The sequence below is a fragment of the Athene cunicularia genome (assembly GCF_003259725.1).
Source record: "Athene cunicularia isolate RWA chromosome 2 unlocalized genomic scaffold, athCun1 chr2_part1, whole genome shotgun sequence".
NCBI classification, from domain to species: domain Eukaryota; kingdom Metazoa; phylum Chordata; class Aves; order Strigiformes; family Strigidae; genus Athene; species Athene cunicularia.
In genome coordinates this window covers 99290993-99318615 of record NW_020799095.1, presented here as the reverse complement: position 1 = coordinate 99318615, position 27623 = coordinate 99290993, and the positions used below count along the sequence as shown (strand labels likewise).

At 37.2% G+C, this 27623-nt stretch overlaps 1 protein-coding gene and 1 long non-coding RNA gene across 2 annotated transcripts in view; one reads left to right on the top strand and one right to left on the bottom strand.

The window, feature by feature from the left end:
* The window catches only part of PTPRM (protein tyrosine phosphatase, receptor type M), a 406723-nt gene that overhangs the window by 247807 nt on the left and 131293 nt on the right, over window positions 1–27623 (top strand). The gene's annotated exons all lie outside the window — the stretch shown is intronic.
* On the bottom strand, window positions 4736–25663 carry LOC113476898. Its single transcript, XR_003397802.1, has 3 exons — window positions 25654–25663; window positions 10247–10253; window positions 4736–4877 (listed from the first exon to the last, which is right to left on the bottom strand). It is a non-coding gene; the product is annotated as an uncharacterized LOC113476898 (long non-coding RNA).

Genomic DNA, 27623 nt, shown 5'->3' with positions numbered 1-27623 from the left:
AGAATCTGATAGTTTGAGGCCCAGTTGAAATACACTTTTCTTGTGTGCCTGATATGCTCAGGAGCCTGGGAGTCTGTTCTCAGTTTAGTTACCTCTAGGTCTCTTGCTTCACTTAGCAGATTTTTGGTGCTGGCTTCTGGAGCTCTGTACAGAGATTTAATTTGTGGCTCATTTCCCTAATCTTGTTGTGATTGACCTAGTGCTTATGGCAGAAATCTCAAGATTAGCAGATTTGCAAGATGACCCTCATAATCAGAGTCATCAAATTTCAAAAAAATCAGTGGTTACAGAACTCTTAGCAGTGATTTCTGGATAATTCCAGGAAATATGCAGTCATCACAATTAAAACTTCTGTAGTGATTTGAAAATAGTGAGAGAGGTTAGAAACATCTCTGTATTCTCAACTGCAGCTGCCCCTGGAACTAAAGTTCATGAGTTTACATCTTGCAGATGGAGGAGAGCTCTGAACAGAAAAACATGAATGTGTTTGAACTGTTTGATGTGCTTGATCTGTTAGACTATGCCTGTGATCTCTTCTGAATCTTTAAATATGCACAGTTACGTAGACTTGTATCATAGAATCATATAACCCAGAATAAACATGGATTTCTGTAATTGTCATGTAAGCTAGACTTAAATGATTTGGGGATGTCCCATGAGTTTTGTTGCATCTGGCAAAGTCTAAAATGCCAACATATTGAAATCTTTGGATAATATGCAGTGCCCAAAATAGCAAGGAGGGTGTTTTACTAAATTACCATCGCTGAAAAACACATTTGTGGGCTATGTGCCATATGCTTTGAGTACAGAGGTATGATATCTAGCTTTCATGCAGAGATACTAAGCAATCTCAGAATTAGGATTTTATTTTTAATTAAAATACACCACATCATTTTTTAAAATCTATCTAAAGTCGTTATTTTTTCTAATTATATGTATCTCCTGATTCTTTCGGATCTGTTTGTATTGCTTTATAGCCATTTCTCTGTAGAAAAAAAATGTAAATAATCCTTAATACTCAGACCACCAGTAAGTAAATCCATTTTTTAAAATTTATTTTATTAGCTCTTTCTGAATTATTCCCCCAGGACAGTTATCTGACTATATGAAATAGCTTTCTTGAGGTGCAACAGAGAACAGATCATTCATGTGGAGAAATAGCTCTGCTTTAGTTCATCTTTTCTGGACATGTTTAGATACTCACTCCAAGGTACTTTTCCAATATCTACATGGAGGAAACTCGTAGTAATTTCTGAAGTTACCCAGACTTTTCAAAACCATGTTAGCCCAGATGTGTTGAGTGAGAAACCATAACCTTTAATGTGCTGCAAGTTTGGGTTTTTCAAAATAAATGGCTACTACACAGAGTGAGGTGAAGTATCAAAAGTGATTGATTGCTATGCTGGTCACACAATCACACTCAGTTACTGTCCTTGCTTCCTCAGTGTCAAGCAGTAATGAGCCAGGATTTGGAGATTTTTCTGTCCTTAAAGGGGCAGTTTCAGTTCACACTGCTTGTTTCATGAGGGTACAAGCCATTCAGTTTGGGAATCAGTGTAACTGTAGGAAAACTTAGTGCTTATGCAGTCTAGAGATGTCTTGGTTCCTTCCGTGTTAACAAAAGCTTTGTCTTGCTTTTCTAAACTAATATACAGGAATTTGAATTGAATACTAAGATTGTTTTTAGAAATTCTGGATTCCATATACTCCTGTAGGATAAGCCTGAAAGTCTAGCTTTATTATATATAACACTGAGACATAATGCATACATTTGGGAGAGGAACAGAGGATAGGGACAGGTATGTGTATTAAAGAAGTTACCTTTGTATTTGAGTATTTGTATTGCTGTCCCATATTGAATCTTATTCTGTTAATGTTACCAGTTTACCAGGGTGGACTGTCTTCTCTATAAAATTGTGGACTGAATTAATTCCTCAATTAGCCTGTTGACGTTGTTTGTAGCTTCCCAAAAAATTTGGTTCCGAAATCAGTAACTGGTAACAACAGTCATTCTAGACACTGAGATCTTGTCATTATCTACCATCATTGTTGAATTAGAATTTCAAAGAGGGTATAAGGTGAACCATTTTAATTCTCTTTGTTTAAGACTTTTCCCCCAGGAAAAAGGGATAATTTGTGCATTTTTTTTACTCTGAAATTGCATTTCTGTATACATAGATAGCTCAAAACTGACGTCATATTCTTTAATTTTAAATATCCAAATAGAAAGAAGAGTTTTTCCTTATTTCAGTATTAGTATTTATTGTACAAGATGGATAATGGCACTGGAAACTTAATTTCTCTAAAGCCCAAACCTGCCATTACACTTGTGTGACTGTAAATGTCTTAACAGTAAAGAAGCTATAGTGCATAGAAAGACCAAAACTCACTTAATATTTTTTTAATTTTTGTTGCTAAAGGCCCCTTGTACTTTTTCTAAAAGATTGAAGTGCTGGTTTTCAAAATGGCTTAATCAAATATTGGACTGATAACAGAAGGTGTCTGCAAAAGATGGGACTACAAGGAATAAGGTGAATGTTGCATTGTATCTCTCCTGTACATGAGAAGGACAAGCATCATAAAAATGCTTAAAGAAAAATGGGTGGAAGAAATCATATGGTGAATGTAGCCTAGGAGTCCTTTGGTCCAGTAAACCACAGGCTTAATCACTTCTGTGATACAGATAAGAACAACTGTAACAAGATGTTTGAGTCTGTTGAGTGATGTCAGCACAGGGCACTGAGGTGGTGTTGTAGTCGTTCGTATTGCAATAACTTCTATTGACTGATTATATTTTTGTTTGAGCTTCTTATCTGTAATCTCTTCTCTGACCCTGAATCCCATGGCTGAAATACCTTTCTTGAGCCTATCTACAGGGGTTATGGCCAGGTTAATGATAATCTACCTCAAGGCAGCATCTGTCAGTGTTCACTCTTAATTTCACAATGAAAATGTTCTAATCTTGGCTCCTTTTCCTTCTTCTCCTTTTCATTTCCTTTCTTATCTGCAGTATTTCTCGAGCTCTCTTAAAGTCTAGACTGCCAGATCCCCGGAGGGAAGAACAGTGGCCATTTGCTTTTCATAGTGTCTAGCTGACCAAAATAATCATTCATTTTCAAATTTTCTTTCTGTCATTTTTCTTGGTCATTGTTTTTCTGCAACTCTGTTGTCTTCCTCTCTTGTCTTCCTAACTCTGGCATGCAAGGATAAGAAACCATAACTCAGTTGCTTTCTTCTGCCGCTCCTGGTCACTCCGGTCCTCTGCCTTCATTTGTGAGTCTGTGCAAGGATTCTATCTGATCAGGCTCCTTCCTAATTTCAGGGCAATAGCCCATATGCAAAATGTAGCTAGTAAGATTGCATCAGCTGTGAAATTGAGCCTTACAAAAACTAATCAAGCAAGGAAACAGAAGAAGGCACTGTGCTGTGTACTTACAAAAAAATCTTTTACAAGACTTATCATAGGTATTAGAATAATGGGTCTATTTCATTTACAAGTGTGCAAGAAAGGTTTTATTATCACTGCTGTTATTATTATTAGACTGTAATTTTTAGTATATGCTACAGAAAGAAATCTGTAGGCCTGTCAGAAAAGTATTGCCTAATTCTGTTACTTAGTTCCTGTGCCAAGCAGACAGCAGCAGTGATCCAAATAAAAAGAAGTAGTAGTTGGAGCAGAGCAGAGTCTTGTAGGGCTTGTGCCATGAACTACCCGCTCCTTTGAGTACTGAGCTGATAAATGTAAAGAAGCGTGTTTATTTTTCCGTTTAGCAGCTGAAGCTCAGGACCACTTCTGCATTTGATCTGAGATCCCTCGGTAAGACATTGAACCAAATGTCTAAGGGTATCTAAATTATACCCAGTTCATCTGCAGAGAGAGGAAGTTCTGTCCTTTTTTCTCACTCCCCAATTCCTCTGATCATGAAGACACAAGTTAGAGCTACCAGAGACAGCTCTGGCTTCCCTGAAGGAAAGATAAAGCAAAGCATTTGCCAGCCTATGCATTTCACAGTTGTACAGGAATGAGAGGATCAGCTGGTTTAGAGCAATTATGCCACTCCACATCTCCCATTGCAAAGTGATAGTGTGCTTTCCACCTACATGGTGAGGTCAGGAACCAAAAGTAGGTCTTCCAGTATGGATTTGGCCAACATGTTCATATTGGGTATAATAATGTGTGCATATTGGCTGCAGCAAGTAATGGTTTAGGTAAGCTAGATAGATTTTAGTTTGCGTAAAGATATGTATTGAATTATTCTTTAGCTATAGTGTGTGCTTGCAGCCCAGAAAGCCAACCATATCTTGGGCTGCATCAAGATAAGTGTGGCCAGCATGTTGAGAGAGATGATTCTCCCACTCTACTCCACCCTCATGAGATCCCACTTGGAGTAGTGTGTGCACCTGTGGGGCCTCCAGCATAAGAAGGACATGGACCTGTTGGAGCAGGTCCAGAGGAGGGCCATGAAGATGATCAGTGTCTGTAGCACCTCCCCTGTGAGGATGGGCTGAGAGAGTTGAGGTTGTTCAGCCTGGCGAAGAGAAGGCTCAGGGGAGACCTTATAGCAGCAGTACTTAAAGGGGGGCAGCAGGAGAGATGGGAAAGGTCTCAGGGAGTGTAGTGATAACGATGAGGGATAGTGGGTTTAAACTGGAAGAAGGTAGATTCAGATTAGGTATAAGGAAGAATTTCTTTCCTGTGAGGGTGGTGAGGCACTGCAACAGGTTGCCCAGAGAAGCTGTGGCTGCCCCCTCCCTGGCAGTGTTCAAGGCCAGGTTGGACGGGGCTTTGAGCAGCCTGGTCTGGTGGAAGGTGTCCCTGCCCATGGCAGGGGGTTGGAACTAAGTGATCTCTAAGGTCCCTTGCAACCCAAACCATGCTAGGATAATGGAATGTCTTTGCAGTTTTATGGTCCTATTTGGCAATTGCCCACAGAACAGTCCCTTCAAAGGGACTTAGGTTCATGGTTTACAGTGTATTTTCAAAAGCAGATGAATTACAGAAAGTAAGTCACGTTTATGATATGTCATAGAATAAGGCCCTGAGCCTTAGCTCTAACATCCAGGTGTAACTGGCGGTAGAACTTTACTTTCTGCTTACCGAAGAGGGAATAGTCATGTCTTCATTTTAATATTCTCCAGATTAAGATTATATAGGATATTCTAAACTAAGAAAAGAGAAGCACATAAGGATGTGAAGAGGAGAACAAGGTACATTGGTTGTGTGTGGAGTCCTGTTACAGGCTCCAAGCAAGAATAGGTTTATTTTTTTGCTGAATAGGTTACTGCAGTTTCATTTGCCTTTTGTTGGAACCCAAAGCACTGTAAACCTATTTTGAGACAGGAGTTCTGTGCATTCATGGAAGTGTCTTGTTCAGTTTTCTGTCCACAAAGCATTTTATCTAACTTATTCCTTAGATCCTAATGTTGTCCTTCTTCCAGCTTCTTTTTCTCTTTCAGCACTAAATGTATGCCCAGCTCTTAAAACTGCCTTCTTATTCTACTGACCATTTCCTTTTTCATCGGTTTCTCTTCTTCCTCTGCTCCTCATTTTAGTGACTCTTGCTTTCCTTTAGCTCCTTTTCCTCCCACCTCCACCCCCACCCCTGATACTATATTGTCTGTCCTGTCCTGAAAAATATCTCCTTAAAATTGCCTCATTTTCATTCTCCATGCTCTGCTTTGTCTCCTGAGACTTAACGCAGGCTGCCTAGTCATTTGTTCTTGCTCCACATCCTACCATCCCTCTCCTCAGAACCTGTAGAAGGGAAAGAGGCAAATCTGAGAATGTCAGAATATCCTTCTGTTATTGTGCAATCTTTTTTTGTAATTCTTCTCCTTCTTGATATTTACTAAAGGCCTATTGCTTAGATAGACTTACTCTGTAGGAAGATTTAACACATAAATTAAGGAAAGACTGAGTTACACGTCTACATAAGAATTTTTTACATTGGGGATTGTTTCTTTATTTTCATGGGAAAACAGCAAGCAGTTTTTATTTGCTCTTTTTTTCTTATCTAAAAATTTATTTTGCTGAGGCTTTAAAAATATTGATCTCCAGGTTGAAACTTAGCATGCGATATTTTACATTCAAAAAAGAAAAAAATTATCTTAATCAATTGAAAGTGATGTCACCATGGAAGTTGCAATATAATGTTAAATATAAGAAGCGTACTTCAACACCCACATTACTGTGTATTTACTTATGTGAAAACAAGGTAATGCTTACTGTATTAAGAACAGCTTTTCATTTTATGATTGCCTGTTGTTCTTTGAATCATAACTTTCACTGGTTTCTTTAATTTAGGAGAAAAAGCCATTAAACATAGATACTTCCTGAAAGTGTGTGCTGCATGAAAGCTTTAATTAAATCTACAAGTAAAGCTTTAAAAGAACAAGAATCAAATTAATTGCAACAAGGACTATGCATTTATTTCTGTGACAGGCCTTTGCGTGTTAGAGAAAAGGCAATCTGTGTACCCTTATCTGAATTAGTAAACTCAATATCACTTTTCATTAGCATGGTAGGTCATTGCCATGCGTCTTCAGTGTGACACTGTTTACATGTTAATGACCTCACAAATAGAGTCTGTTCCAAATGGTTTGCAGTAGTAGAAAGTTGTAAATCCATGAAGTGGAATAAACTGTCCTCTGCTTTCTGCATCATTGCTTCTTGTGAGTTCCCCTCTGGACTGAGCTTCATAATTAGGCAGCAGTATAATTAAGGCAAATTCAGTAAATGCAAATAGGGCAAAGGATTTATAGCTGATTATGGTTGTTATAGCATACCTGAAATAAATTAATTTCTAAGCATCGTTATTAGTTGATTTTTCAATGACATGGAGGCTAGAAGCAGAAAGTATTGTTCTCAAAAAATGCTCTTAGCTTAAGTTAGTGAGTATGAGTTCATGATGATGTATTCAGACTTACAAAGTGCAGTAAGAATGAATGAAAAAAACACAGGATTCAGTAGAACATATTGCTTTAGTTGTTTGGTGTATGATTGCTTTTATTAAATAAGATTTTTAAGATTATAAATATATTTTTCCCCCACCATATAATGTAATGAAATCAGCATGCTCCCTAAAATCATATCCTTAAAGAAAATGTCATATTTACATCTGGTAATTTGACTAGGCAGTGGAAAGCTTCACTGCTTTAAAATCTTGGGATGATAAAGCCAACATCAAATGAGTAAAACAAACTCAGCATAACCACTTAAATTTGATTGCCTAAAATATGTAAAGCAAGGACCATTCAGATATCCTGCTGTGTGAATTCATTTAGTGCTGAATGGCCCTCAGTTCCCATTGACTTCAGCATCTTGCAGAATCTGGTCCTATATTTGGATGTCTCAGCCCTGCCATAGCAAAAAGCCTATTTTTCACTGGTCATATGCAGCATCTGCCTGGTATCACAAGACATATACTCTGTGGTTCTGCCTTCAACGATCTTGGGAGTTGCTTTGAAGGCAGAGAGTAATGGTTTCTACTTTAGTCGCTCACCTAATATGCAAAGCGAGTTTAATTATATGCTGTCCAACCTTCTCTGCTACATATTTTTCCACTTGCTGGTTCTGGCTGAAATACATACTTTCTACGTGCAGAGGTTACTAGTAAGTGTACAGTGCCCCTGGAAGCATTTATGGCTAATCTTGCCCTCAGCATGCATAATATAGCTAAGTACTAATTAAAGGTTAAAGAATAGGGATCCATCTTTTCTCTGCCTGATGAATAGAGGAATGTGTTCTGCATGAGGTCAGATGCTACTTTTAACTGGGCAGCATTGCTAGGATGCTGCAGAACCTAACTACATGAGACTAAAATTCAAGAGACTCCAGATTTTCTCACAGCACAACAAAGGACTAATAAATCACTGTCTTGTGTTGTGTAATGAATTAGCTGGTTTACTGTGTTTCATATGAATATGTAATGCTGCAAGGCATACATGGACAGAATGTAGATTTGATTTCATAAGGGATATTTTTTCTGTCCTACATACTGACTTCTGAAAATTGTCTGTGGCCCAGTTGTACATTTTGCTATTAAAACTGAGAAATATACTTCTGGCAAGGCAATAAAGTCACCACAAACATTATTACCCTCTCTCAGATCCCAATAATAGCTGATTAAAGCAGGTTTTGATTACTTCTGAATATTACCATGACTGCTGCCATGCAGTATAAGAGAAATTAACTGGCTAGTGATGGACCTGTGGTGGCAGATAAAAAACTTGGCTGTTTAGTGGAAGTCTGTCTTTGTAGGGCTATAATTTCCCCACAATTTCCAGAGGTTTTGTAATTTTAAAACTTCTTCGAAACTTTTCACACCAGAATGGATGACAACTTTGTGGTTCTCTGAAGTCATCCTTTCAGAAATCCTAGTGTTTGCTTCTTTTCTGTAGGCTTCTTCCTGGCATAAAAATCTAATAATAGCAATTGCTTTTTCAATAAGCTTCCATATAAGCTATGGAAAGAGTATGGGAATCAAGAGGTCTGGTTTCTGCCACCAACTTGCTGATGAAAGTTCTTAAACCTTTGGGTGCCATATTCTTCACATTAATTAAATTTTTATTGCTGTTAACTGCTGCCAAGCAGTGGTATCAGGGCTACTGGAGGTCTGATAATCAGAGAGGCCGAGTACTTCATGCTTCCTTTATCATCACTTGGATTTGAGAAAATTTGATCTTTGTGTTTCTAAATAGAAAGCCAGCACTTCCTGAAAATATACATTGTTGTAATATTAGTACCTGAAAATCAGTGATGGAGATATCATCAGCTAAGGCAAGATAAGCCACATATACTTGCAGAAACACATGTTCTCTTATGAGTAGCCTTTGCAAAAGCACCGTGGGAGGTGTAAAGTATTTTCACTGACACTAGCTGCTTTGACACTTCAGTGACTGCAGAGCTGCTTCCTTTCCTACAGTAAGAGTAATCAGCATCTGAGCTTTACTGCTTGAACTCTTGTGCATGTGAATTGCTCTTTTGACAAAACCAAAAATTCATTACTTAAAGCCCAGATACACAGTAGTAGGTTCCTTGGTAAAGGTATGAAAACAGTGAAATGGAATAATACAATAGTTTAGCATCTCGTGACTTTCAGAAATGCATAAATAAAATAACTGAGCATACTATACCACTTAGAGTGTAATCATTTGCTGTCTGATTAGAAGTCAGATAGCCGTAAGGTGAAAATAAGATGGAAAAGGTCAAATGATTAAATTAGCTGCATTCAGGCAGGCATTACTTACAAAGATTTTTTGCTATGATTAAAGAAGGTCAACAGTAAGTCAAACAAATAAGATCAAGTTAGTGACCCTAGAAAGGGAAATTAACCTCAGTGATAAATAAAAAATTACTGTCCACTATGAGCACTCCAAGAAGTGCTACTCTTGGTTAATCACATCTTTCACTTTCAGCTATGGACTCTGAATATAACTGCTATTCTGATTATTTACAGAGGAATGCACATCCTTAATACAGGATCTAAACAGTAAAACTTCTTTTCCCATTCCTTTTAACTCACACTGCTTTTTAATAACACAAGAAATACCTCCTACTACAGTTCTAGTACACATCCCATTAATATCCTATTGAATTTATCACTGTTTTCATGTTTTGTTGTAAACAGATTCATCTGAGCAGTGCTGTTTTCCATATTACTTAATCTCTTGTAGGTGTTTCCAATCACTACATTATTGCCTGGTGGTTTAAATATATTGACAACAGGTTAACATTCTGGTCACACGATTCTCCTTTTTAATGTTGGGTTTATTTTCCTTTAGTGGACATTCTTGGAAGCCTTGTTTTTCCTGCTGTATCCCATCAGAGTGTAATGAAAATCTAGGCTAAATTTATAGTGTAGAATTTTCATAATATATCTCTTGCATTTGACTAATCATGGAGAATCTAGACTTTTATAGTCAAATCAGTTCTCTTTCTCAAAATCTTTTAATATGGGTGAGGAAGTGCAGTGACCCAAAAAGCTGTGAAACCCTATAAAAAGTCACTTGATGTGACTTTTTTTTTTGTTTTGGTACTTATGCATCTGCTGTGAATGAAAAATTGCTCTGTCTCTTATTATCTGAGAGCCAAGAAATGCATATATATATTGGAGTGACTAACCAGGAATGAAAACACAGCAGGAAAGGTCACTGTCTGGTTCGTGATTACTGATTAGTTACCAAAAGTTCAAAGCTAAATTGGCCTGTCCTCATCTTCCCCATATCTCATTAGCCTCCGCAGTACCTGTGATCTAGGATTTTCCTGTTGGGATCTTCTCCATAAATATTCACGCAGATCTTGTCTGTTTGTGACAAAAGGGATCTCCATGTGTATTAGCTATTTGTTGTAATTTTAGTAGCTTCAGTGTGCTTGGTTTCTATTTGGTGTTGCAAAATGTCTGCAGATATTACAATGGGCTGTGGCAGAATGTCTTTGCCTTTCTGAGGAAAGACAGCGATGGGATGTCTTGTTGTTGCTTGATTTGCTGTCAGGTGCTTACTAGACAATAGACCAAAGCAGCTATTTTAAAAACATTTACAGGCCAAACAGTCTAGATTGCTTACTCAGGAGGGTTATATAGTTATGAGGAAGAAATAGTTAAATGATTACTCAGAGTTTATGCACTTTGATATGATATTATCCACTCAATACTGAGAAATTTCTCAATCCTTGAGAAATTGTATTGAGATACTAAATAAAACTATGTCACATGCTACTTCTTCAGTATCAACCAACAAAATGTTAATGCCATGGTTCTTTCTACTCTCTGCAGACTGTTGCTTTATTGCATTACATCCTAGAATGAATGATACTGTCACCTTTAAAAAAATCTTTCCTTGTGTGTCCAAGGTCAGTGAGAAGGAGAATACTAGTGTGTGTCATGCATGCAATCATTGCTCAGAAACGATATGTTAAAGAGAGGTTGTGTAGATCAGCAAATGTCCTAGAAGTTCAGATATGGTTAGTTTGCCCTTGCTTTAGCTAGTGAGAGTGATTTGACAGCTGTACTTTGTAGTTTCTTCCTTCTGGAGCATGTGATCATGCTTTGATAGCAACCCTTAATCTATTATTAATGCAGTTGTATGTAGATCAAAACTAAAGATCCTTAGTCACGTCAGAAAGTAATGCTAGTCTATTTTTATATCATTTGAGGATGTATCCGAAGTGAAGGAAATGAAGTGCCAGAGTGCTAATGTCAGGTATTTTGTACCTCTGTTCCTCTATGCAAGCTGTAATCTCAATCTCTGTAGGTATGCATGTACATGTGCACTGCACAATAAACCTCCTCAGTTTTTTGTCCCAAGAATTAATAAATATGTGCCTCCTTTGAGTCTTTTCCATTTGTTGATTCTGAGCTGTGGCTTTTTATCAAGCTTTGAAGAAGAGAATTTGACTTTTTTGAGTGAAGTCTTGCTAACATCTAGTTGCCAACATTTTGATGATAATCCATGTACACCAGCTTTCAAAATTAAGGGGGTTAATTTAGTCCTGTGATTTTCTCTAATAACATCATTATTAAGGGTTATTGTAGAAGTAATGCCATGTGGGTTATGTTCACTCTCCCATTCTGAAATGGGCTTTTTGTGGGTTTAAGATGATGTGACAAGCTATGAAATTTTATTGTAGAAGAGCATGTGGCCTCCATGTACTGATGTCCACCTGACAGGTGGACACTACCATACGTGCTAGTTTCTTGAGTATGTTGGTTAAGTTGGATCTGCCAGGAAATCAAACCCCCAGGGCTTTGGCATGATCATTCTCAGTGTCACCTGAGAGTCAGGATGAAGTCAGGGCATGCACCTAGCTGCAGGGGCTAAGGAGCACTTCTGGGTTCCTCGGCTTAGCCATGGGCTGGGAGACAGCTGTATGCTTTTGTCAAGGAATAAATGTGTTCCGAAAGGGAACAGCTAAGACAAATAAATGTCCCAGGATGCAAACCAGAGGAAGAAAATATCTGTGAGACTGAGGTAGTACTTTCAGTACAAGGAAAAGCATTGAAAATCTTCAGCTGACAGTGCCTCAGATGCTGACAGATTTCCCCTCACAGAACAACAGCTTCGAGTGTCCATTTGACCAGAGAAACAATTCACTGGTATCACTTGAACTGTAATTCTTGGTGATAGAGCACCAAAGATATGCTGTGGGAGGAGAAGTAACTGGTATCCTTCTCCGATTTGACCCGATACCCACACACCTTGTCACTACATTGTGCCAGGCAGTCACCCATCTAGTACTGCTGAAGTGGAGATGGGTACAGCAGGAACTTGAGACGTGTAACCTGTTGTGGCTTGCTGTGATAATGTAAGTTCCTCTTTTTCCATATGGCATAAAAAGCTTTGGAGAAACAGGTGGCAGAGGTCCACAGAAGCTTCAAGATGGCCCAAATTTGAAGTTGCAGCTCTTGGTGTTTTAGTCTGTAACATAATGCAGCAAGACATTCTGTTATTACGTTCTGCCTTTGCAAATCTAAGGGAACAGGAGTGTTAGGTTTCCTTCACCATCTAGTCAGCTCTACTACAAGACACTGTCATCTCTTTTATTACTAATACTGGAAAATTTCCTACAGTAGCTAATTTACCAGTGAAATACAGACATTTAAACATGTCAGCTGCATTTTTTTCTTCGTATATGCATCTTGGAGTTTATATACAGATGGCATTTTTACGTTTATATCTAATAGCTATTAACATTTTCCTGTGCCTTATTTCTTTTGAATGTCTCTTTACCAAGCCTGTCAGCTTTTCATCTCTGAAGCTAAAAATAGATGTTTATACAGAAATCAGAAGAGATTGAAATTACGGGCTGATTCACAAATAGAAAAAAAGAAATTACACAGCTTTCATTAATTATTCCATAGATACTTTTGTTTGTGGGAGTGGTGCATTGAGCATCTATTTTTTTCAATCCTGAAGAAAGTTAAGTAGCTGAAAATGAGATTAGAGAGAAACAAGCCAAAGTTGCACATTGCATTTAGTCATAGGAAATACCACCTTTTGTATCCCACTGAAAGAGGGATTGCATATTCACAGCTGGAATTTTTGCTGCCCTTTATTGTAGCAGCAGCAGCTGCCATTTTTCTATTCCATAGCATTAAACCAACCCATAATTTTGCAGCAAATTCTGCCAGAAATGTGCATGTGAATACTGATACTCTATACTGAACCAGGCCTCTAAATCTATTTTTTTTATTTCTGGGCAGCATGTAGAATGCTAAAGGAAGTGGCATTTTCATGTTTATGTGGAACAATAGTGGTGCAAAACCATATTCTTATGACATTTTCAGGTGGCAAATGACATGAGGAGTGAGAAGGATGAGTAGTTCTGATGTAAATAACAACACAACCATAAAAAAATCAGAGAGAACTGTACTATAGTCCTTTTAGTGATCCTGCAGTTGAAGATGATGTTCATTTTCAGAAAATGCATTTTTGATAACATTATTTAGTTACCCATGATAATAAGGTTAAAAGTGTGATAGATGAATCAGCTTCTAGAAATTAAGTTGATGTAGCAGTATAAAATACTGAATTTCTGGAACAAATTCCATTGAGGATTTTAAAAAGAATGACGCTTCATAAAGAACATCAGAGGTGAATCTAGAAGCAGCATTCTGTATCTCAGTCTGCTATTCACATTAAAAAATGTTTGAGCCAAATGTGTCCCTTAGCCTTCAGCTGTTCATTTTTAATGTATGTGTGGCTTGCACATGCTGCAGTTCTTATATTCAGTGCTCAATCTTCATCCAAATACAAGAGCATTGACTCCAGGGACAGAGAATTCTTGACTGTCAATACTGTACCTTACTATTATTTATGAAGGTTCTTCCTTTTTGCTCCATTCAAATAGATGCAGCACTATTTCAGGCATCTAATGATTACTCTCACATATGCAATTATGCCAAACAGATCTAAGATAAACAAATCAGAACTGCAAATGAACCTCACATTCAGCCAGCTCTTCAGTAGGTTAGTTTTAGCAAAGAAACAGACCATCTTTCTGAAGAGACATGTTAAATTGCAGAAAAGCTGAATCCAGCTAAAACAAGTTATTAAGAAAAGCAGTCTACCGTAGCAATTTTGTAGTACTGGTTTGTTTTGACACCAACTATTTTTCTCTCAATAACTGTCAGTGGATTCATGTTTGCCTGATATTTACTCTCATTACACAGTTGGCAGTTAAAAGGCTATTTCTAAAGTCAGGTGGCTGTATCTCATCTTCCAGCTATACTTAGTCCTCATTCCTTATCCTTTTTGTTTGCTAAACACCTCACTTTACTTTGCAGACATTCACAGTACTTGGTGATATGCTAAGGCTGCAGTGTGTTTTCACAAAGATTATTTTTTCTGTTGCTTAGAAAACAGTTAATTGTTCAAAAAACAGTTGCGTAAATGGTATTTTCACATCAAATATGTTTGTATTTTTCTGTCAGCCAAGTGGAAACTGAATTTTTAATACAGTATTTTATTGTGGGGTTGAATGTCAGCAGATGTATAACAAAAGGAAGAGAACTCCAAAATAAATCAATTTGTCATGTTTCATAAACTTATGTAGTACCACAGTCAACACCTGTCCTATTACCAAGTAACAAAGCAAAGAGTAGGATGCTTTCTGTCGGTTCTGCTATGAACTACAAGGTCATAATAGGATGGAAAAAATATATGAACAAGAACTTCTTCACTTCTCTAAAGTTGCAATGGTTATTTATTAGACATTGTTTATTTGCTGAGATTGTAGCAGAGGAATTTTTTCTTGCCTACTCAGTCTGACAGTAGCATAGGCAAGAAGGAGGACTGTTGCAGCTGATACCTACCCGACACTTCCCTCTGATGAGGCTCATTGTGAAACTCCAGTCCACTGCAGAACCTTTGGGTACTTTATTTAAAATGCTTATTTTGTGGAGATAGGACTCTTCCTACACTACTGTGTTAATGGCATGTACTTACAGTGATGCAGTGAGAATGTGACTGTAATCAAATTGCTTTATCTCATTTATAATATTTGAGCAACAAAGGACCCCAGGCTAGTCATGCTGTTGCTTCTTTTCAAGTCCACATTTCATTTTGACATAGGTGCTAAAAGAAAGAGTCAGTCTATTTCTTTCTGCCCAGTCAGTGTCTTTGTATTGCATGTACTTGAATGCATTATCAATGCTGGTAGACAAAGGTCCCATTTTTGAAGGAAAAAAAATCCTTAGTAACATGCCTACTCGGTTTTGACTACATTAAAAATATTTCGCTTGATCACAGTCAGAATGAGAGAGAGTTTCTTAGTAGGGTGTTTGTAGGTAATAGAAAGGCAAGTGGATATTTTTCCTGAGTATTTTTCTCCCCTAGGACTGAGGTACCAGCTATGTACAAATTCCTACCATATATCCAGCCCTCTAGAGAGGAACGGTGAAGCTCCTGATAAGCCTTTTTATAATTCTTCATTTGCTTTTAGCCTTTTGGGCTATTCTGGACATCAGAAGTATCAATAGATAAGCAGACACAGACTTGCAGAATAATTCATGTTGAAAGGGACCTTGTGTATCTGGTCTAATGGCACCCATCCCTCCATCATATCACTGAAGTCACTGGGTCTGTTCTAACAAAATGTCCTGTGTACTCAGAAATGCCTTTGATAGAGTAATCACAGGCATTTAGAATCTGGCACAGTAAATCGTGAAGACAGAAGGTAGGAGCAGCTGTGATATGTATTTTTTAAGCAGAACATCCTAAGATATTTAGAAATAGAAAAAGCAGGAAGTAACTTCACCAACTTTTTGTCATTCTGAATGACCTTCCAAATAATTTGAATTGCTTTTCAGATACCTGATTTTTTTGAAGCTTATCCCTTTTAAACAGTACCTTCAACCTTTACTTTTTCTGTTTAGTTTATTAGATGGTGAACTATGTCATTGGTTTACAGATGAGTTACATGAAGCTTTTTCAGTAAATGAAATGTGAAAAATCTATGATTTGTGTTGCAATTATACAGCAAGACCTCTATATGTGTTCAAGGATGCTTTTGTGAAAGTGTGCTGTAAAGAATATCTTTGGATCCCCACCTTCTGGGCTGGTTGTATCCTGAGTCAGTGCTCTCCTCCAGAATAAACCACACTGGTGATATGTAAGCTAATTTGAAGGAGCATGCACTATGCGGTCCTGGACCCATCATTCCATGTTTCCTTTCTATGAAAACCAGGTCATGAAGGGTGAAAGGAATTAGACTGATGCAATTCAGTACAGTTTCAAGGTACGCACAAGGAACCAGGGCTCAAAAACTGCTTCCAAGTCTCTTGTTTTATCTGTAGTTGGTATCAGCTCTAAATGGAAGTGCCTGATAGATACTGTATGGGCATTTACTGTTAAACTAGAGTAAGGGCAAGACAGAATTTTCCAGCTCTGCATTGCAGCAGACCCTCTGACACTGATGGATTTATCTCATGGCTAGTTGGGCTGCCTAAATGTTTCTGGAAATGCTGAGTGTGATTGTTCCCAATGCAATAAGTGCACTACATCACAGTTAGTTTGTACATGCAAAGCAGTATGTTCGGCATGTTCATTGTCAGACCTACTGAATATTGTTGGGTAGATCTTGGGGCCTTTTGTATCTATGGGCCTGGAAACTCATCAAGTGGGTCTGTGCTCAAAGGCAGGCTGAATGCTGACTTTACAGTGACCCACTCCCAAAGCGGACACATTGTGCGTAGAGGCTGTCTCTTTGAATCAGAAAATAGTGAAAGCTATTTTACCAGAATTAATGGAGCAGGAAAAATCTATTGCATCTATGTATTGAGATGTATTAAGAACATTGGGTCAAGATTATATCAAGCATGATCTAAGATCCCAGACTCATAAATTTTGTTCCTGATCAGCCTTTAATTTGATACTGTTACCCATCTTCTCAATATTTCAGTTACACCCACAATAAAGTCAGAAAGTAATATTGGACAGTACAGTCCCATAGGGAACATTAGAAATCACACAACCCAGCCATGGCAGGCAAGATGTTTTTATTGTTTTGTTTTATTTCAGAGCATAATGACCATTTAAGTAGTACATAGATATATTGGCATGCTTTCCTTCAGTGTTTAACTACATACCACCAGCACAGAGAAATAAATCCAAGATGTTCCACTCTTGCCCCCTGACTTGCTGCATGCTAAAATAGCAACACATGTGTACATGATAAGTGTTGAATTCAGTATGCCTTGAGAGGGGATTGTATAGAAAATAAATCCTTGTGTATACATTCCCTTTTTTAAGCTTTGTAATGATAGACTTAATCTGAAACTGGAGATAGAATTTTGGAGCAACCATTTGTGGCAACCGATAATAATATGACCACATTATTTCTTGTTGAGCCTGAAAGTGCTACTGGCCATCACTCTGAAAACTTTGTTTTTATTTGTAGAAGAAAATTACACTCAGAGGTACTCCAGGGCATATTTTACTCTGTGTTGGATGTTGATATGCTCATAAATGTGTCATCTACATTGTGAGCTAGTAATATGTTAATGCCGAGTTCATAAGATTAATCGGGCCACATGCTGTCTTGTGATTCTGCTAATACAGTTTTGAGAAGCATCAGCACTTTTATGCTTTTAATTTGCAAATGACCCTTGCATGGCAATACATTATGTAAGCAGACATCTCACAAGATGTTTTCAGGGTCCGTCATCCAGACTGTGCTGCAGATTTCCTGCATCTTGACCTGCCTCTGCAGTTTGCACCCAGTTGCTATAAACTTATTAAAGACCAATGTGCACTGACCTTTAAAAGTTGCAGTATTTAAAATAAAATACATAACTCAAGTTACATTTTAAATAAATCATCTAATAAGGGATATTTTTTACTATCTCTTTAATTACACATATAAGAACCCATTTTCCATTTTATTTATACCTGAGCCCCCAGAATTCATAATCCAGCACTTAATATTTTATTCAATGTTAAATTGCAGAATCCATAAGAAATAGCTGCTTGCTACTACTGGTGGTGTAAAGGGGTGAAAAAGCTGAAAATAATAAATCGAAAAAATAAGATACCTTATGCACATATTAACTCTTTAAAATAAGGACTGTGTAACTTTACTGGAGAAAAAAGACTTCATAGGAGAACTTTCATTTTATTTGAGTGGTTTTATTTTTTGAAAATCTCAAAATCCAATTCAACATTCAAATTTCCCCAAAAAGACCTTAAGACAGACTTGAGGTTAGAAATGAATATACCTTAAACATTGGAGAACCTCATTACAATGTTGCTATTAAAGATAAAACAAAACTGCAAAGGCCAGATTCATTAGTACATTTCAACTGCTTTGGGATACTTTGGAGATTCAAAACAACTAATAACCAGACTTAACCACCCGGTTAAGTCAATTTTATGACTCTTTTCCACTGCTAAAGCAGAAAAATACAGCCAGAACGAATTGATCCAACTGTTGTGAGGTATCTTAGAGTTAAAGCCTTTACTAGCAGCCTTAGCTGTGATTCTCTTTGTCCACTGCAAAGACAATGGAAATACAAGTCTGTTCTGTTTCTAACATCCTCCCAGTCTACTCATGAGGAGTAAGAGAACTTTCTCCTTGATTCCTGGAAAAAAATAGCCCTTTAGTAATGAAAGGCCTAAATCACATGTTTGTACACATCCCAAATCCACTTTAGCCCTTCAGTACAACACTCTGAAAGTAGAACCAAACACCAAAGATTCAGCTTTGATAAGCACATTTTTGAGCTTCACTCTTTTCCTTTACAGATGGATTCAGTTTGGGATTTCCATTTTACAGTATTACTAAATCACCAAATACTCCCTTCACTCACTCAGACAGCAGCATTGCAAGAGAGCACTAAAAGTCAGGGATGACTGTAAATCTGCATTCTGAGTCTTAGGCACTTAATGAGGAAGAAAGATTTTTTTAAAAAAAATAATAATATACTAGATCATATTCTAATATGATAGAATATGATCTATTCTAAGAGTAGAGACAATTGTCCTGACCTTTCAGGCAAGCCATTTATAAGATGCAGGGATACGTAACATGTCCAATGATGTACCACATTAAAGTATCTCCTTATGCAGCAAACTGAACTGAATTCAGACATTATTGGCATTTCTCAACTCATGCCTTGTTTATGTCTGCTACTGTGTTTAGCACTGCATGTCTGTCTACAAATCAGCCATGTTTCTACTCAAATCTGTCAGAGAGAGTTGTACTCACTGAGTTCTTAGTACAAGTCTGTTTGGAATAAATCAGACAAGGCAAGTAACAGGGTAGAACTATAAGTAGCATCTGCCCTTGCTTCGTAAAGATACTCCACTTAATCAAGATGGTGAGCTCCATTTAACCCAAACACTCTTCACTTAGTTTCTAGTTTTAATTTAATCCAGCTGTAAAATTTGTTGATAATGAGTAAAATGTAAGTCACAAACTAAAGGTTTAGCATGTTATCTATTCTCTACCTTCTTTGTACTTTTGTTGACTGTTTTTATTAGTTACATGGTAGCAGGGTTTGGCTCATCTTGGGTGGTTTTCTTTTCTAACAGATCTGTCAAAAAAAACCACTTGTAAGAGTATAAAAACTTAAGTTAAAATACACCAGATTTGCATGGTTGCTTAATAGCCAAATAGTGGTCCCCATTCCAATTCCAGCAGATAAACATACAGTTTATCCAGCAACCAAAATTTTGTATACAGAAAATTGCACCTTCCATCTTGATATGAATATCTTACTTTGACAAGTTGCATAAATCAATACAAAACCACATGTGCAGTGTCATGCATGAAAATTTTGCCCCTACTGTTTTGATTATCACAGCACATGAATTTCTAAGAATGTAGGATCCTCAGACTAGAAGACTTATCACATCTAATCACTTTCTCAGTAATAATGTCATAACATTACTTTCATAAATTTATACTTACATTAAAGCTTCCTCTTTTTTTTCAAGGTTGGTCCATATGTTGACTACTTTGGTCCATAATTGACTACTTCCAGCACATGTAGTTAATAACAGTTTTTCTTGTGCTAGCATTAGCCTCTAATTTATGTGGATCTTTTTATGTCCAAGCTACTAGTTGTCAAAGGCAGACATAGTTCTTCCTAGCAATAGGTGGTCTTCATGTGTCCATCTGCATACCTGTACGTGTCCTGTGTGGAACTCATGTCCTCATTTGTGCTTTTTGAAAATTCTCTTCTGTTAAACAAGGTCTCCATTCAAGATAACGCAGAAGCCCTTCATTGTATCTGATTCAATTTGAGTTAATTTTTTTGACAATCTGGAGGAGTCTGAATGAGGTCTTGGCAGCACTTCATTCCCTGGCAGTAATACTCTATCTCTGGAAGTGTCTGTCATGTTACAGCCTAGAATTGGATTTTCCTTATTTAAGGCTGCATCATATCGATGGCTGATAATAATTTTGCATTAAATAATACCTTCTCTGTCATTTCCGTTTAATGTGCTCTCAGCTTTTACCAGAAATTCTTGATATTAGGAGTGTATAACATTGTACCAAATCATAGGACTTAGAATAGGAAGAAAGGATTCTTTTCCAGTTGAGTCCCAAGGCTGTGTTAAAATTTATGGCTCTGCCAAAACTTTTCTGCATGTCCTGAGACAAGTCAGGCTTTCTGTGCCTCTCTGGAGCAGGAGAATGTGATATTTTGCATCAGAGCACCAGTGGAAATATATTTTCTTTGCTTCTTAGCAGTGCTCAGACCAAGGGATGATTGAAACCACAGAATCAACACAATTAGTATTCTTCAAAAATAATATCCTTTAGTGTGTTATTACATAACTCACCAAGCAAATCATCAGAAGTGTGAGTATAACTATTTGAGCCTCTCAACATAATACCTGTTCTCTGTTCATGATTTACCCTTCTTAGGCTGTTTCTTCCTGGTCTCCATATTGAAGGGGTTTTTTGAACTAAGACTATGTTTCTATCTCATGATCAAGGTTAACGTGGGGATAAATGCCTGTCAGGAAGAATGACTGACATGAATAAAGGTATAGAAATGGAAATTACCCCTGTAATGGGGAAGCAAAACTCAAAACTCATGATGTACCCAAGCTGGAGGAAGCAAGTGATGTACCTTCTCAAATTCCGAGAGAACTGTCAGATGAAATGACAGTCCGCTAGCAAAAATCTTTAATAGAGCTATTGAGTCAGTGGTTCTGTTTGACTGGAGAATATTGAGTGTAGTGCCCTTCTTCAAGAAAAAACTACATGGGCAACTGTTGTCTCAGATAATCTTACTATTATTCAAGGCTTTAGAACATTTCTTGAAGAAAATAATTTGGAAATTATATTAAATGTAAATAGGATCATATGAAAATAGATTTACCAAGGTAGGTCATGGCAAATTAATAAGATAGTTTTGTGTAATATAAACAATCTTATACACAGCAGGAATGTAGCTGGTCAGTCTGTCTGGAAATCAGTAAAACAAAAGTTGCAATGCTGTTTGGATGTGTATTAGTTAAACTAAGTCAGATAGCAATTATTACAGAAATTGTAGTACACATAAGAAAGTGATCAGGGGAGAGGTGGCAATGGTTGCTTATATCAGTGGCAAAACCTTTTTGACATAGGAGTTTTTTGTGTCAGTCTAAAGGCTGATCTTTTATGATTTGCCATTACTCATCATGTCACCAAAAAAAAATACAAGTGTGCTAATGAAGTTTACTGATGAGTTAGCAAGCATTATAAATATATTGGAAAACTGGGAAATGAGGGTGAACTGGGGACCTTGAGGACAAAAGCACTGGAGAGGGGATGGTGGAGTTTAATAGAAGAAAGTACACGATCTTACCATCACTGCCTTTTAGCAATGCATAGTATGCATATTAGTTGCTAGCTAGGAGACCAAGAGGTTGCATGGTATGCTGGTTGGCAATGTAGTCCTTTGATCCCTGCATTCTCAGGGGCTATTATCGCTGTTCATGAAGCCCCAGGTCTTTACGTAAACAAGATTTCACAGTGGTGAGGAGAATAAAGCATAACTGGTTAATTGAAGCAAGTTGCACTGATTCCATCTTTGTTAATTTACCTGACATGCAGCCTTCTTCCAGATAGTCTCTTCTGTTTCTCCTGGCTGTACATACAATCTTGTGCTAATCTAAAGCTGAGTAAAAGGTAGATGTTTTGACAGCAGAAAATAATCGTGCATCTCGGTGTGTGCTTTGCAGTATTTAGATTACTCCTTTGAACTGCCTGAAGTCATTACAACACAATGCAAGCAAGAATAGAATAGATCCCTGAGTGGTACAGTATATGTACTGAAAACACGTTGTGCGATCAAAATATCTTTGCATAAAAGCAGCAGAGGTTTCTGTTAGCATTGTTGATGTGATAAATAAGCAGCTAATTAAGTATTCCAAATTACGTAGAACATGCCTTTAATGGCTGAAAGGCAGTCCTTCCATGTTTAGTTCCTTGCAGACTGTTAAAAATGGTGCTTTCAAGCCCAACCTTCATTATGTATCTAGGAGTGATTTATTCTTTCTTGGCTTATGTCTATGAATTTGTTCTTAGTAAACATACTGTCAGGAAAATTGGAGAAAAAAGACACAGAGGAATTCTAGTGGCTGGTATTGAAGTTAAAAGTATCCTCCTCAGATTATTTTGCAATCATCTCTTTAGAATAGAGGCACTCTTCCAAGATAGAAGAAAAGAGAGGGAAAAAAAACCCTTCAAAAATCTTCAAACAGTCTCTCTACTTATTTAAACTGCCATTGCTATTTTTGTAGGAACAGAACATAGACAAAAGCTGTTGCTGTGTTGTGGATGACTAACAGAGACAATAGTGAACTCATTTCTGTTGCTTTAGTGTCAGTTAATATTTATTCTAGATACACAGATTACAGTCTTAATTATCACTTTTTTTTCTCCCCCTCTGGGGGTGTGTATGTATATAATTGTTGTCGTTAGTACCCACTTCTTCCGGTTCTTCCCAGAGGTTTATCAGTAGCTGTCTACCTAAATGTGACATTTTTTGGTTGGTAGTCACTCACTACACTTTGGGATATATTTTATCCCTTCTTTGTGTGTGCTGAATAGCATGGTAGGGTGAATTGAATCTTGACATTTTGAAGTGAAATAGGCTTGTTTTCTTTTTCAAATCCCTGAAGTTGTTTAGTGAAATGCTGCAGTCTAGGCTTTTTTTTTTATTGATATATAAATAGAAAGAAGATTAGTTTTGAAAACACAATGGCTGCTTACAGACTACAAAACGGTGGAAAAAAGGGACGAGCATACCTTGATGTCAGTAACAGTTTTCTGGGGGTGGGGGCTGGAGGGGAGGAGGGGAGAAAGGAGAAAGAGGAAGATTCAGACATGAAGGGAGATGGCTCTCAGACTAGTAACTGCATCGGTGAAGTGTGCCAAATGAAAGGTGTTGTGGTAAGAAAGGTCAGTCCTCTGTAGTTCACTTAAAACTTGTCTAAAGCTGTATTTGCACCTGATTCGGAGCAGTGATTGGCTTGGAAGTTCCATATCTATACATCATCTTCAACCTATTATTCCATGTATGCTGATTTATTCTTTTCAACATTGTTTCATCCTAAGTTACTTTCATTTCTTTGAATTCCCTCAGTTCTTTGTGATCTGTAATGCTCAGGTCTAGTAATGTAGATAGCCATAGTATTCAAGAAGATTATATGAAAACTTCAAAAGATATCTAATTTCTGAGGTCGCTTGTACCTGTACCGCTTGTAACTTTACTGCTGCTTTTATGGAGTGGTTTCTCTGCTCTTATTGACCCAAATATTGCCCAGTTAAATGATTACGGTTGGTTGAATTTGCTTGTCAATTAGATAAGCATACTAGCCAAAAGAGCAAAATACGACAAGTATTCTCAAATGCTGAGTGTTGTAGCATTCAGAGAACTGAGATGCAGCATCCATTAAAGACTGAAATGTGGTAAGAGCTTTATGTACCAAACCATCACAGTTGTAGTCATTTGTCAAGGAAATACATTTTGGTACTATCTGAAAGAGGCAAAATTAAATTTTTCAACACAACAGTTCTATACTGTTCAATTAGCTTTATCTACCTAAGTTCATCCATCACAGACATGCAAACATTCACACCATGTATAAACAACCTAAACACAGCATACATGAATAAGACTTTACTGGCAAGAGGTTTTTTGCAAATTTTTCAGCTTTCAACTAGCTTCCAGGCACCTTAGAAAACTACAAAATCCCAGGAACCTTAGAAACACCTAGAGATAAAAGAAAAACATGTTTGCATTAGAAGAGGCCGCTGATGAAAAACTTTGTCTGTGTCACTCTCTACAGCAAATCTATGTCCACTCCAACCATCACAGCTTCAATTCACACCCTTCTCAGGATAAAGCAGTGAACTGATGTACAGTACAACTGCACATTCATAACAAATCAAGAGGAATTTTTTGTTTATATCTGTACTGACACAAATCAGCTCTGAAAGTGTTAATACCATGTCTCTGATTCTCCCAGTCTTTTGAGATACAACCAATTAAATCATAGGGCTTCCAATATTTCTGAACAATAAATAAGTACTTGTAACTTATCTGTTGCAATGATAAATGTCTACATTAGCCTTGCTGGAATATAAACACTCCCTTCAGAGCTTTCTGTGCATTTCACACCAAGACTTTAGATTTGTAAATCATCTGTTCTAAAAGGAATATGAGAGAGTGTGTGGAGAGTTTTGTTCAATTCCTAAAAATTCTAAAAGATTTGATAAATGGACTGAATGAATAATTCAGTATTGTAAGGAAAGTTCAATAAACTATAGCTATTATAAAAGCAAATTTTCTCATAAAGGATTTAAGGTACTGACTCCTGAGATGTGTCGAGCATTTACACACATAGCTCCCACTCACACAGTTACTAATGCAAGATTTTCACTCATTATCCCTAAATGTCAATGGCAGAGCAGATTCACAGTTTTTTAATAGACTTTTGTGAAAGAAAATACGATTTACAATACAGTAATGTCCTAGAGCGCATTTAAGTTTATGAAATGCATTCATTCACTGGGAAAGATTTTAAATGTAAGCCCTAAGCACCATCAAATTAAACATATAATGGTAAAGTCAGTTAACTGTCTATTTCCATATAATGTGAGTTTATATTTGGAAAAGCTCGGTTAAGAGGATATACAACAGAAATACAAGAAGTTGTCTTACATTATATTGCCATGTACCATTAGTCTGGTAATGCAAAAAAATGCATGTACACTGATCTATATTATACATACGTATGAAAATAATTTCACACATCAGAAAAAAAGACATTTTTAGCTGTGATCTAGACTGCCAAAAATTAATGCCTCTGTTTATTCAGCTAGCTTTCATATTTAATTGCCTACCTAGTCATCTGTGGACATAATGTTGGCATACTCTGTATAATATGATACAGTCTCATTTTAGATGTATAATGAACTTCGGTTTCCTAAGTGGAGTTTATATTAGGTGACATTTTCCTTGTTGAGAATATTGCATTTCTTTGAGAAGAAGCTTTATGGAAAAAGATTAGAAATCTAAGTTAGTTTTCTCAGTTTCAGCAAAACATTTGCAATGGCTTACAGTTAGAAGGCAAGATGAATGTTTTGATGATAGATTCCCACAGACTAGGCCATGCAGACGCTATCAGTAAGAATTCTGTAATTTCTTGAACTCTGTGATTTCTGTTGACTGTACCTCAAAAGAGTGGCACAATTAGAGTCAAGATCTTATTGAATGCTTCAGGAAATAAGACAGGCTTTTGTTGATGCTGTTTAAATTAGGACAAAAAAAAACCCACAAGCCTTTGTGTTAATTAGGATCCACCAGACTCTTCTTCATAAATTTCACCTCAGCATTTAGAGTGCAAATGTCGAAACAAACCTTCAACATCATTCACAGATAGGAGCATTTCAAGCGGAACCTTCAAACTGGATGTTTTATTCACAGTTGCCTTTGTCTCTTCCGAAGACCATTCTCAAAGATGTTAAAGGTCTCTCGATTAAAGCGTGTCACTTAGAAGAGCATGAAAATGCCAAGGATTTAATTATTGCTGTTCCATTGCCACAGCAATTGTTGAGTATTTAATTTCTCTCTTAAAAGTAGGGCAGGAGGAAAAAACAACTGATAAGTGCGTCCAGTATGTTTTTTCTCTTCTTCTTCTTCCATGAAGCTACATAAAAGTCCTGACTGAGTAAAACAACGAGTGTTGGTTTCTCTAGCTTGTTGTAGCATGATCAGGGGAAGTTTATGGAGAGGGAGGGCCAAGCAAAGCCCAGGCAAAATAATTGCAGATGACTTTTGTGATACACAGAGCAAACCTCATGACAAAATTCCCTAAGAGCCTAATGAGAACATTGGTAGTTTTCATATTTGAAGTCTACTAGACAAACCCTGGGGGCAGATTCAGATGGCAAACAAACAAAAGCAGCTCTGAATAGTTTACAGAAAACCTTGTGATCTCCGTGTCCACCACAGATATAAACCAGATTTTGACAAGCCCCTCACACTTAGGGAATTGACTTTTGACACAAGTAAGAAAACTGTGAGCATTCCCTGTATGTCTATTAGCTTTTCAAGTGAAGGTCTGGCTTTCCCATTTTCCCCTGTCTATGGAAAATTTGGTGCCCTGAGGATGTAATGGATTTTATGTCATTCTAGAGCTCCCAAGGGAAGAAGTCCCTGCCTCTTCTTGCTGTGGTAATGCTAAGCCAATGGAGCACACTAATTACATGTGAGGGCTACCAATATGTGCGTGTGCGCCTTCCTTCGATTTTCCTTGAAGGCCTTCTTGGCTTTCAATTTACCTGGAAGAGGAAAAGTTAACAGCATCGAGTCAAGCATTGCTATTTAGAATTCAGAGAGAAATATATTCTCCTGTCGTACAAGTTTCTCTCTTAATTTGCTCTTACAAAATCCAGCCCTTGTTGTTAGACCAGTTCAGGAACACAAAAGGCTTTCAGCCAGCTTCTCAAGGGTCTGCAGTGCAATCAATCTCATAACAAAGTGGAAGAATTCAAGCTAGAATAAAGTAGTGCAAGAATTCAACCTAGAAAGGGCAAATGTGCATTAGAGTCATGCAACTCTAAACTGCTCTTAATTTGGCCAGTCTTTATTCAAAAAAGATTATGAAAAGGGGAGAGAAATTTCAGACTCAGGCACAGAAAAATGTACGTGAGCGAGGACTAAAAGATTGGGCATTAACCTTTTAAAGAAAAAGATAAAAATAGGCACAGTAAAAGTAAACAGATCAATAAATTGTAGATCATATCAGGAATTTTTATTCTTTATAAGTCAGCTAATATAAGAATAAAGGGAACAGGTTTTTAATTTAACTTGCATTTAAAATAGAAGGGAAAACTTTAATATAATGCATAATTAGACTGAAACTGATTGTCACCACGTGCTGCTAGGGCTAAGATTATAGTAATATGCAAAGGTGAACTGGACATCTCTGTGGATTTGAAGAATATGCAGAGGTACAATTGCTAAAATTCAGGTTGAAATACTGCTGAAAAGCATTTTGGAAGGCATGTAAAGCTTGGTATTTTGAAATTTAGAACAATCTCTTGCCATTAGGGAATTGGAAACTGTTTTTTCCACATCTGTATTTTACGATATCTCTTGTACTTCCATAAAACATCC